The sequence below is a fragment of the Malus sylvestris genome, chromosome 15 (assembly GCF_916048215.2).
Source record: "Malus sylvestris chromosome 15, drMalSylv7.2, whole genome shotgun sequence".
Lineage (NCBI taxonomy): Eukaryota > Viridiplantae > Streptophyta > Magnoliopsida > Rosales > Rosaceae > Malus > Malus sylvestris.
In genome coordinates, this window is record NC_062274.1 from 29,363,672 (window position 1) to 29,374,649 (window position 10,978).

Consider the following 10,978-nt stretch of genomic DNA (forward strand, 5'->3'; position numbering starts at 1 on the left):
GCCAATTATTTCCATAACTCCCCAAAATAACTAGCCCATTATCTCCATAACCCCCCAAAATAAATCACCCTAGGCTTAAAGGCGGGCCACCCTTTCCTCTCCTATAAATTGGTTCCCATTTTCACCAAACACTAGGTCCAATTCTCTGACAAAAAATCCAAGATACTCTAAACACAATTTCTCTCTAAAATTCTAACTTTGGCATCAGAGGTTCTTCGGCCAAAGCCCCCCATTCATCGTGGGCGCGTGAGGCTTTTGGCCTTAACCTAAGGTGCTAGTTGTTTTGTAGGTGCAAAATATTCCAAGATCGGGGAGGAGAAAATTTGCATCCACAAATTGGTGCTTTCATTGAGAGTTGAAATCCATACTCGTAAAAGACACTCGCGCAAAAATGTTTTTTCTTTGTTTTCTAGTCCATTTGAATATTTTTCATACGTTCTTATTTATAGAATTTTTTACTTGCAAAGGTTCTTTGATAAGACGTATAAGAAAAATATAATGGCTAGAATTTAGAAAATTCCACAAGTGAAAATTTTAATATTCAAGAAATAGGATTGCGGAGATCCATAAGGCAAAATGCGACAATAAGGGGAGCGGCATCACCACCACGAGTTTCCACCATGGGAACCACCGCAGTGGCTACCTCGGTAGCCACCCGAGGCGAGGTCCATGGTGCCTTCACCACGGCTACCATGGGAACCACCACGGTGGCTACTTCGGTAGCCACTCGTGGCGAGGTCCATGGTGCCTTCACCACGGCCCGAGCCATGCCATCCAAGGCTCATAGTACGAAGGCCACGACCCGAGCCGTGCCATCCAAGGCTCACGGTACCAAGGCCACGACCCAAGCTGTGCCATCCAAGTTTACGTGGACCTAAGCCCAAGCCTCGCATTCACATGCACTATGCATTGAGCAGCCTGCTCCCATGATCCAGCCTGCTCCAGTGATCCAGCCTGCCCCAATGATCCAGCCCAGCCTGCTTTCATGGTTTCCCAAGCTACCCAAGTCGGCTCGAGATAATCTCAACCATCCGGACCAATCATCGAGGCTGGGGCGTTTTCACCACATTTCTCCGCAGATTTGACATTCCCCAACTCAAATCTCGCACTTGGAGTCAACCACCCTTTTATTGTTCAAGGAGGTGCATTCCATCCAAGTTCTTCCAATCTGAATGGCGAACAAAACTTATCCCGACAAGTCATAGAATTGACGAGCGCCCTTGCACAACAAACTACCTTGGTGAATCAACTTTTGCAACGCATTGAGATGCAACGCTCCCATGATGAAGTTTCCCGAAGTAGAACAAGGGTAGACAAGGAGCCTTTTAAGCAGCGTCCTGGAAAGCAGCCGTTCAACCAATCACAAGTCGAGAAATCAGATAGTGCACACTATCGATTGGGCCCCTGAAATAACGTATACTCCCGTCTTAGTGCACGGAGGAGCGTGCACTCTCGATTAGGCCCGCGGACAAGTATACATTCATGGTTGGGGCCATGCTTTGATAATCAACATGGGCAGCTGATAGGATTAAAAGCACCTCACAAAGTAGCACACAAATGTCCTATTGATTTTCCTTATTAACACTAAGATTTGTCAATTGTAGCATATGAAAATAAGGGTCTTTCCCACAGAAGATTGTTTTATCTAACTACCTAAAATGTCACAAAAACTGGGTTGCTGTCCCTACTGACCAGCCACCGAAAAATAATTATTAGACTGACTTATACATATCTAAAGTCTACGAAATTTTATATGTACATACTAGACACACAAAGCTACACTCACACAAATGTTTGGGATTTTTGGAGTTGATTTGCTATTTAAATTAAATCGAACAAAAACAGGATAGAAACAAATTTTAAGTAGTTCACAAATTAAGAAAAACGAGTTAGGGGTATTGCTATCCACCACCAAATAATCATGCAAACATGTTATGTTTCATTCAAATTTCTTTTATTTCCGGATGAAGATGCTCAAGTTGGCTCAATGTTAGAACTCAACCTATTACTCTTTCTTACGTAGTATGTCAAGAGAATGGCGTTTTCAACTTAACTTAGTCCCTAGCATGCAATCTAGAATGGCGTGTTCATAGGTTTAACAAGTAGAAATCATTAAGAACGAAAAGAGTTTGAGTCATCACAAGGCATTGTAAGTACTGGCGTTGTCTTACTTATCCTAGAAATTGGTTCACATGTTAATCGCAATTAACAAGTACTACTCTAGAATATACGTAGGTCCTCATTCGACAAGGGCAGGGACACACATATTCATAGCATTAGAATCCTATATATGCTTACTACGTATGCATCCATAGAAAATAAATAAAGAATTCATCAATGAGACAAGTAGTGAACCAAGTTTCATCCATTCATAAAAATAATTTAACGAAATGTCATAACAAAATTGCAATCATATTCGGGGCTTCAAAACAGCCCCTAACTACTAAAAATTTAGTTACACACAATCCTTAAGTTAAAACAAAAGATAGACATGAGTTTGAGAAGATAGAACCGAAAGAAATCGACCGAGGCTTCCTCCCCCTTCCTTCCTTCCGCAATGCTGCTTTTAAACCCATTCTTGCTGCATCATTTTCTTCTCCTTAACTCACCCACTAATAGCCATTTAGTGATGACAATAAGTGAGAGGAAATGTGGTAAAACAATTGTAACACTTTAGGTAGCCTTTATGCCAATTACTCCCTCTTAATCCTCATTTTTAATTCCATTTCATCTGATATTTGAAGAGGTGTCAGCTGACTTGTTCTTGGCTGCATCAGTTTTGGCTGCTAGTTTTATTGGATTTATTGCCTTCAATGCAGTTACAAACTGCTCAGCGTCTTGGAAACCTTTCAGTGTTAAAACAGCCATAACTTCTTCTAGAAAAATGATATTAACAATCCGCGAAATGTTCTAGAAAATAGACATCCGTAGCTTTCCAAGCATATAAGGCTCATTCTATAATTCATTCTGAACGGTTCGCAACTTGCTTCCAAAGTCAGCTGATCTGCACAGACAGTTTTGACGAATTTGTTACTAAAAATCCTACTTGTGCTATTTTTCTTTTATTTGCTTGACAAATCCCACAAAACACAAAAACAAAGTAAATAGCTCAAAAATATAAGGAACTAACTAAGAAAAGACAAGTGAATTTGATGTAAAATATATATAAATATGAGCTTATCAGCAGCCTTCCAGGCAAAGCATTCATTCACGATTAGGCCCACAAGGAATATCCTCCACATCACATCGGAGCAGGCAGCCTGACAAATGGAAGGAAACAATCATTCAATCCGGCTCTAGTTCAACCGGTAGCCTGCAAAGAAATCCCTCGCCTGCTAGGAATCTATCTCATACATTGCAGCCACGGCATAGACGAGCCGAGCGAGAAGAACAGCAGCCTAGACCGGTAGATAAAGACCAAGGGCCGAAGGCTCCGCTACCCCAACAAAAGCAAATCCAAGAAGAGGTAGAAAGGCTTTTCAATAAACGGATGCTTGATTTTTGACGCAACGAAATGGTTGATGAAGCACTAAGGCGAGATATAACCAACATAAGCAGGTCACCTTTCACAGATGAGATCGAGCAGGCAGAGCCTTCGCGCAAGTTTAGCATGCCGCACTTCACATCTTTCAAAGGAGACGGGGATCCCGAAAGACACTTGAAGCATTACCGAAGTGTGATGGTCCTTTATCGGAATAATGACGCCCTTATGTGCAAAATATTCGCCACTACTTTACAAGGCGAGGCACAAGATTGGTTTCATACCTTGCCGGCACGATCCATCCAGAATTTTGATGATCTTTCCTTGGTTTTCACCAAAGAATACTCATCTTATCGTTTGATCAAGAAAAAGTCCGATCACCTGTTCAATGTAAAGAAAAACCCAAAAGAGTCACTTCGCGATTATGTGAAGAGATTCAAAGCAGAGAAAGCGAAGATCGTCAGATGCGATAACTCGATAGCAAGTGCAGCCTTCCAAAAAGGACTCCCAGCAAACTACCCACTGTTTGGAGAAATGATCATGAAAGAAGACCTAACTCTAGCAGATTCCTTTGCTTTGGCAGAGAAGCATGCACTTTGGGATGAGGCTCGACAAGCAGAAAAGGTGCCCGAACAGCCTCTAAAAGAGTTGGCAGCTGCTTAAAAGAAGGAGGATGGAAAACAACCCAACAAGGGCAAGCAGGAGGTCAAACGCAGGGACCGACCCACGACCAAAGAAGGCCCAATAACCAATAACTATTATAAGTTCTTAATTCCGATTCATCAAATCCTTCGTGACATCAAGAATGAACCATGGTTCAAGTTGCCAAAACAGTCAAAATGAGATATTTCCAAGTTGGACCACACCAAGTATTGCGCATTCCACCGAGGTCCTGGTCAGACAACCAACGACTGCTACACTTGGAAGAACTACCTAGAGAAGCTCGTGAAAGAAGGCAAAGTCGATAGATACTTGGACAAGCCAGCTGCGCAGCCAAAAAGGAATGCAGACGGAGATGAGGAGCCACCAACTAAGATGATTCGAATCAATGGCATTTTCGCCGAATCTAAGCACTTGAGGGCCACTAATAACTCCAAAAAGAGGAAGATCCAACAGGCTTTACTAATCTCACAAGTTTAAGCAGTCGACACCCAACCTGGACCTGTTATTGGCTTCATGGAGCAGGATGTGGAATGAGTCGATTTTCCACACGACGATGCATTAGTAGTATCTGTCCAACTAGCCTATGCTATAGTCGACAAGATGATGGTTGACAATGGAAGTGCAGTCAACCTACTTTAACTTTCGGTCATTCAGAAGATAGGCCTGGAAAGTACAATCATACGCCGGGCCGAGGTATTTACTGGATTCAATGGACACACCTCAACTGCCATCTACCATATCACACTTGACGTGAAAACACCGCCAGTCGTTTCAAAGAAAACATTCACGATAGTAAGTGACCCATCTCCTTACAGTGGGATTCTTAGGAGACCTTGGTTGATCAAGCTGGATGCTGTCACTTCTGTCAAGTATCAAAAAATCTGATTCCGCATCCCGGGAGGAGGAGTCGGAGAGATCAAGTCTGACCAGGCTTCATCCCAACGATGCATTGTGCAAATGTTGAAAGAATCAAAGAAGAAGACCTTTACCCCCGTAGAGGTTACCGAAGTCCGAAAAGACAAAGAAACTACCAAATAGCAATTAGAGCAAGTGGATCGAGAAGATGGCGCCCAAGCAGACAAGATAGGATGGAAACCTGAAGAGGACGCCGAAGACATCATTCTTGATCCCCAACAGCCGGAAAAGACGGCTAAAATTGGCTCACGACTAAGCCCAGATGAAAAGGAAGAACTCATAATTTTCCTTAGGAAAAACCAAGATATCTTCACATGGTCACCATCCGACATGCACGGTATTGATCCCAAAGTGGCCTGTCATAAGCTGCACGTCATTCCTACTGCCAAACCGGTAATTCAAAAAAGAAGACATTTCGCACCCGAACGAGTAGCGATCATCGAGGCAGAAATCGACAAACTATTAGAGGCCGGTTTCATAGAAAAGGTAGCACACTCGGCATGGATTGCTAATGTCATACTAGTCATAAAGAAAGAGAAGGGAAAATGGAGGGTTTGCGTAGACTACACCGACCTCAACAAAGCATGCCCAAAAGACCATTATCCTGTCCCCCGGATTGATCTATTAGTAGATTCAACTTCTGGAAACCAGTTGCTTAGTTTCTTAGACGCATACTCCGGCTACAACCAAATAGCCATGCATGAGCCCAACAAAGAGAAAATTGCGTTCGTGATAGAGCGATGCACTTACTGCTACAAGGTCATGCCCTTTGGCCTCAAGAAAGCGGGAGCCACTTACTAAAGGCTAGTAAATATGATGTTTAAAAAGAAAATTGGGGTAACCATGGAGGTCTATGTCGACGATATCATGGTAAAGGGCAAGTAGCGATCAGATCACATTCGTAATTTAGCAGAAACTTTCAATATCCTTAGAAGGTACAAGATGAAGCTCAACCCCACCAAGTGAAGGAAATTTTGTGAAGAACATGTTCTTTTGAGCAACATCTATAGCATGCAATTAACAAATTAAAGGTGGAATCTTGCTTGTATGCATTAAAAAACAAAACATTACCCATGAAATTCAAAGCCTAGTAGTTAGGTGAACCAAGACTCAACTCAAAACAAAGTGAGTTGAGAAATTTATATCTTTGTTGATTCCTCTTTGCATAAGCAAGGGATAATCACCCAAGAGATAGGGCCTTCATTCCTTGCTTCTTAGCTCCATGGATTTGGATGGAAGAATTGGTTTCTCCAAGTTCTCAAAGTTGAGAACCTCTAAGTCTCCACACCAAGGAAGGATTGATGAAGAAATGAGTGACCTAGAGGAAGTAAGATTGCTAGCTATGTTCCTCTAGGGTGGCCGGCCTCTTAGTGAGCAAAGAGAGCTTTTGTTCTCATCTTTTCTCCCAAAAGAAACCCTAATGAAGAAAAGGCTATAAAGTCATATTTATACCTACCTTCATTGGAGTGGCAAACTTGTAATAAGTCCAAAACCCACTCCATTATCAATATGGCCGGCCATAGGGTGTTATTGGGTTGTTTGGGCCTTTGTGAATATTTAGTCATTAAGTTGTCATACAACTTAAGTCAATGGGCTTGACGTTTGAAGCCCATTGGGCCTTAAGGCCCAAAACTAACCCTAGGTCTTTTAACGAACTTTATTCGTTTGATTAATTAACATATTAATTAATCCTTGCCATAAATAATTAAACCATTTAATTATTCTTACTCATCTCCTTTGTTTCTTCAATCTTTACCTTACACGGTGTACGATCCATTAGGTTCCTTTTAGCGAGGCAGTGGGCGATTAGAACTTTTTCAAATCGATTGTGAATTGAAACTTACTTTCAATTCTCCCTTTAGTGATTATACATGTTTAGGGCTTCCACAAACCATGAGTGACACCTAGCAGTATGTCATGGTTACCCAAGCTAATCAGAAGAGGTGGAGAACCTATTCAGTTTAGGATTACAATGCAATACGGTCTTTCTCTAATACAATACTCTTGACCACATTGTTTGGATTGATAGTTTATTCATGTCTACTATCCAATGTGATTCATTTACTTATATGATTACCTTGAATGTGATTTGGAATGACTTCCTAAATCTCATTCATACTCTGGCCAGAGATTCTTAATCATATCATAGAATATTCTCCCTCAAACGGTTTGAAGGTTAGAGATCCCTTGTTGCGCATTCACTTGCCTCCATGGCTAAGTGGCTTAACCCTAACTATGCCGTGGACACCCTCTGATGGAGTGACTTTGACATAGTCAAAGATCAAGGACTTAACCACAAGACAACTATGATGCCTCAGGTCAAAGGACTACTTTGCATTATCCCAACCATGAGTTCTCATGTGACATGAGTATGAGAACTCCTCGTTGATCGTGTTCAGTGGACTCATTCACTATTGAGCACCTACATGCTTGTCTTGGTGTCAATCACACCAATGACTCGAGACCAGTCACTCTCCATGAGAGAAGACACAGCACGTACTGATCTTAACGGACTGTCAATGCCCATTTGGCAATCCTATGATCTGGAACGTTTAGGATATGTATACGAAAGAGAATGGTCTCATAAATCTAACTTGTTTAAATTACATTCTCCTAATTACATATTCCTTGGACTTATCGTTTAAGCATATAACATTTATATGAGACGGCTTAAAACAATAATCTTTGCCCTTGATATTAAACTAGATTAGTTTAACATGTGAAATGTCCGTAAAGTATCATCACATGATTAGTTTTAGGGCACATTTCCAACACCAAGTGCACGTTTGGAGTATCTTCAGGCTGATTCCTAGGGTACTTAGTAACCCAACGAGGAATTGAAGCACATCCCAAGCAAATCCAAGCAATCATAGAGATGAAATCTCCAACTACCTTGAAGGAGATCCAAAGCTTGACCGGATGAGCAGCCGCCCTCAATCGCTTCTTCTCACGATCCAACGATCGATGCAAGCCTTTTTTCAAAGCTATCAAGAGGGCACAAAGAGACAAATGGGATTATCTCACATCACCTCCCTTACTATCCAAGCCAGAAGCAGCGGAGGATTTATACATTTATTTGGCAGTTTCCGAAGTAGCGGTGAGCTCTGCTCTCATACGAGAAGAGCTAGGGGCTTAACTGCCAGTATTCTACACTTCTAAAGCTCTTCTCGATGCGGAAACAAGATATCCGAAGATTGAAAAATTAATTTTGGCGTTAGTTGTTGCGGCTCGGAAGCTCATACCATACTTTCAAGCTCATACAGTCATTGTCATGAGTCAGTATCCCTTACGATCAATATTACATGGTCCAAACGCTTCTCAACAAGTGATGAAATAGGCATTGGAACTTGGCCAATATGGTTTAGTTTTCCGACCTCGCACAGCAATAAAGGCCCAAGCCTTGGCAGACTTCGTAGCGGAATTCACGCCTAGCTTAGGCAACGTAACAGAGCGGCCCAACAACGCCCCAGAAGTAGCCGAGAGTACCTTAGCCACACTTGCTCCATCCAATAAAGATTTCTGGAATTTGCATGTCGACGGAGCATCCAACTATAAAGGCTCGGAAGCATGTGTAGTTCTTGTTACTCCGGACGGCTCAATGCTCAAGCAGGCGATCACTTTAGGTTTCAAAACATCCAATAACGAAGCAGAGTACGAGGCTCTACTAGCAGGCTTCCGAATGGCAAAAGACTTGGCGGTGGAGAAACTCGCAATTCATTCTGATTCCCAACTAATCATCAACCAGGCTACTGGGGAATACACGGCAAAACACCCAAGGATAGCACAATACCTACAGAAAGTACGCCAGCAACTTAAGGCATTTCAAACTTACACTCTCACTCAAGTTCCGCGGGCAGACAATGCCCATGCAGATGCACTAGCTGGTTTAGGCTCCGCCCTTGACCACCAATTTAAACGCTCAATTCCGGTGGAATATCTAGACAAGCCAAGCATAGAGATGGAGCCGATAGCCGAAGTGTCACAGGTTAGTGTAACTCCCACTTGGCAAAGTTCAATTATAGACTACTTGGTCAACGACACATTACCCACAAAAAGATTGGAGTTAAGGAAACTCCAAATTAAGTCGGCACGCTACTATATGTGGAATGGCATTCTCGTCCGAAGATCCTACATCGGACCACATCTCCGCTGCCTAGCACCTTCCGATGACTTGAAGGTTCTAAGCTTAATCCACGAAGGCGTTTGTGGGAATCACTCTAGAGGCCGATCCTTAGCCCAAAAGGCTCTTAACGCAGGCTATTACTGGCCTACCATGCACCAAGATGCTAAGGAGTTAGTACAAAAGTGCGACCGCTGCCAACGCTACAAACCAGTACCAGCACTACCCGTCAGTGAGCTACACCCGTAAAGGAGTCCTTGGCCATTCATGCAATGGGCAATCGACTTGGTAGGGCCTATGCCGCATGCTACAGGGGGCAGATGCATGATGATCGTGGCAACCGACTATTTCACCAAATGGGTAGAAGCAGAACCCATGACGACTACGACTCAGACGGACATAGAGCGCTTTATATGGAGGAACATAATTTGCCGATTTGGCATCCCTCAGTCCATCGTCACTGACAACGGCCCTCAATTTGTGGGAAAAGATTTGGCGATGTTCTTCCAAAAATACAGCATCAAACAACACATGTCCACACCAAGATATCCTCAAGGCAATGGGTAGGCCGAAACATCCAACAAGACGATCCTCGATTGCCTCAAGAAATCCCTCACCGACAAAAAGGGAAAATGGCCAGATGAGCTCCTGGGATGTTTATGGGCATATCGCACCACCAAAAGACGAGCAACCAGTGAAACTCCTTTCTCTTTGGCATTTGGTTCGGAAGCAATCATTCCTCCCAACATCATCATGCCAAGCATCAACACTCTATTGCCAAGCATTGAGCATAATAGTAAAGAGATGGCCACAGATTTAGATCTGGCAGAAGAGAGGCGCGAACAAACCATCACCCGCATCGCAGCCTACCAGCAGCAGCTCATTTCCAGCTACAATAAAAAGGCCAAGATCCAGCAGTTCCAACCCGGAAACCTAGTCCTAAGAAAGGCCTTCATCACTGCCCGCAGAGAAGGCTCGAAAAAAATGGATCCCATTTGGGAAGGTCCTTACAAGATCAGCAGAGTAGGCAGCAAGGGTAGTTATACTCTTGCTACCATGAATGATAAAGAGATCGAGAAGCAATCGAACACCTACAATTTAAGGAAATACCATGTGTGACTTCACACTATATCAAGACCCGAAGACTCAAGCAGCTCAACGGGCACCACTTCGTAAACCGAGGATTATCCAATCATCATGCAGTTTTTTGCAACCAAGTTATTTGCTCATTTTATTCATTTTTCAATAAAGAATTTAGAAGTAATTTGTAACTTGGCTTTATTATATGTCTACAACAACTTATCTTTTTCTGCACTTCAAAAGAAGATTGGACCCCCTGAGGGACCAACTGTGCTCTCCAAGGCGGAAGGATAAACTCAACATTGCGAATATCCAGACGTGGATGAGTTTGGCTGCCATAGTATAACTAGGTGCATGATGGCTTGCGCCGGGATTCCTAGAATTAGCCACAATGGTCTGTTTCAAGGCTTAGCTAGTTAAAGGATTATGGGTATATCAGCTTAATCCGCAGGGAACCGGGCCCTAGAGACGGAGGGGGCACATTATGCAGCACACCCAATGAGTGGCTGACCTGGAAACCTAAAGCTGCTATCGAGTGCACTAAGGTAGCCTACGGATTTCCAGAAGACTGCCTACGGCTTACCCTTCGAGCAGTAGAACCACGCTAGACTTATGCAACCGCACATTCTTGTGAAAGGTTAAACAAGTTAGCATGCACACGCGAAGATTTTATCCACTGCCGACATGCTACGTAGTCGATAAGCTTCACCTCTGCCAAA